General features: G+C 30.9%; 3 non-coding genes across 3 annotated transcripts; 1 reads left to right on the top strand and 2 right to left on the bottom strand.

The window, feature by feature from the left end:
* Window positions 1-125: 125 nt before the first annotated feature.
* Window positions 126-197, bottom strand: Trnah-gug. The gene has a single exon. It is a non-coding gene; the product is annotated as a tRNA-His (tRNA).
* Window positions 198-712: 515 nt separating this feature from the next.
* Trnam-cau lies at window positions 713-785 on the top strand. The gene has a single exon. It is a non-coding gene; the product is annotated as a tRNA-Met (tRNA).
* A 1,079-nt stretch (window positions 786-1,864) lies between these two features.
* Trnah-gug lies at window positions 1,865-1,936 on the bottom strand. The gene has a single exon. It is a non-coding gene; the product is annotated as a tRNA-His (tRNA).
* Window positions 1,937-2,114: the final 178 nt, after the last annotated feature.

The raw sequence follows: 2,114 nt of genomic DNA, 5'->3' as shown, positions 1-2,114 counted from the left end.
TTCGGCGAATTTACTGTCCGCGAATTTGCTGTTGGAAAGTTACAGTATGCAATAAAATTAGTTGAAAGATTCTTTAAAAAAAGTTAATGAAAAAAAGGACCACTGCCGTGACATTGTTATATCAATGCCGTGACCAGGATTCGAACCTGGGTTATTGCGGCCACAACGCAATGTACTAACCACTATACGATCACGGCGCGCTACTTAGCCCTGATACAAACCGGACCAAACGAAAGGAAGGCTATACTAAGCCTTAGAAGCGTCTGTTGTTCTTATGACATGTGTAACGTGGATGCACCACCTTTGTGTATGCCAAAAATATTTAATGACAAGGTGTAATTTCCAATAAATGCTTACTTACTTTAAGCCATCCATAGATGATGTTTATCCCATCTTATTCGTTCGTCTGTAAACATACACGAGTAATAGGTGTCGAGGCTTATATAGATGATTTTCCCTTTGGACAAGAAGAAATATGTATCTTCAATAAAATTATTATTTATGAAAAGGTAAACCTTATTTTTCATCGAAATTTATAATCTCCAATTAAATTATTATAGGATTTAGACGAATAACAAATGTCTTTAAAATATTTCCTTAGCACATTAACCACATGGTAATGATTTTATATGATGAAATATCGTATTTTATATGATGACATATCGTAGCAATTTAGGTAAAACTAAAACTTAGGAACGCGTACTTTCAAGTAGCCTCCTTGGCGCAGTCGGCAGCGCGTCAGTCTCATAATTTGATGGTCGTGAGTTCGAGCCTCACAGGGGGCACAGATTTAAAAAAAAATATACATATATATATTATGGTCTGCATTCACAATTATTAATTTTTAAACCTAAATGTTGTATTAAAGTATACTTTTTAAAATTTAAAATATATATAACATAAATAAAAATATAAATAAAAATATATTTAATATATACCATTTCAAATAATGTGATCTTAAAACAAAAATAAAATAAACTATAGTACAATAACAATAAAGACTTTATAGCACTAAATAGCGTAAATACATTCAGATAATAAATATAATAATAATAATAATAATAATAATAAATTATAATCATAGTAATAATAATGATACTGATTAATAATTTACAATAATAATAGTAATAATAAATCATAATGATAGTAATAATAATAATAATAAAATAATAATAATAATAAACGCATAAAAAGAAAAAGAAATAACTTATCTATAGATAAAATTAACTTTGTATAGATCCATCAACAAATTATAACGAATAAAGAAGGAGTATTGCAGTAATATTGTTCAATGGTCTAACCTTGTACAGAACTTCGACGAATACAATTTAGCTGTTAACAGGCTTTGAATTTCCCAGTCCAGGAACCACATAGTAATAATTGTAATAAAAATGGTTATGATGATGATATTCATAATGATAACGATGATAATAATTACATACAAATAGTAATAAATAACAATGATAGTAAAAATATAATAATAATAATAATAATAATAATAATAATAATAATAATAACAATAATAATAATCTCCAATGATTTTACTGTAAGGCGCATTAATTTTATTGTCCGTGAAACAACGTGGTGTCCGCAAAAGTAGGCCTATCTGTCAGAGAACTGCCCTTTTGTCGGTGAATGATGCTGTCGTCGAAAAGTCTGTCGACGGAACGTCTTTAGGTCACAGTCAGTAAAAAGAATACCATTATTATTTCACAATTTTAAAATAAAATCATAACATTTTCGGCGAATTTACTGTCCGCGAATTTGCTGTTGGAAAGTTACAGTATGCAATAAAATTAGTTGAGAGATTCTTTAAAAAAAGTTAATGAAAAAAAGGACCACTGCCGTGACATTGTTATATCAATGCCGTGACCAGGATTCGAACCTGGGTTATTGCGGCCACTACGCAATGTACTAACCACTATACGATCACGGCGCGCTACTTAGCCCTGATACAAACCGGACCAAACAAAAGGAAAGCTATACTAAGCCTTATAGTGTTCTTATAATTTGTGTAACGTGGATGCACCACCGTGGTGTATGCCACCAATATCTGTATCTGTATCTGTCAGCTACTGCACAACCGCCGTAGGCTATCACGTGCAGTTAACGCT

The sequence above is a fragment of the Anneissia japonica genome, unplaced genomic scaffold (genome assembly GCF_011630105.1).
Source record: "Anneissia japonica isolate Jap-2015-1 unplaced genomic scaffold, ASM1163010v1 scaffold11308_len2114_cov161, whole genome shotgun sequence".
Lineage (NCBI taxonomy): Eukaryota > Metazoa > Echinodermata > Crinoidea > Comatulida > Comatulidae > Anneissia > Anneissia japonica.
Note: the sequence above shows the minus strand (reverse complement) of the source record. Positions and strands in the feature narration are given on the sequence as shown.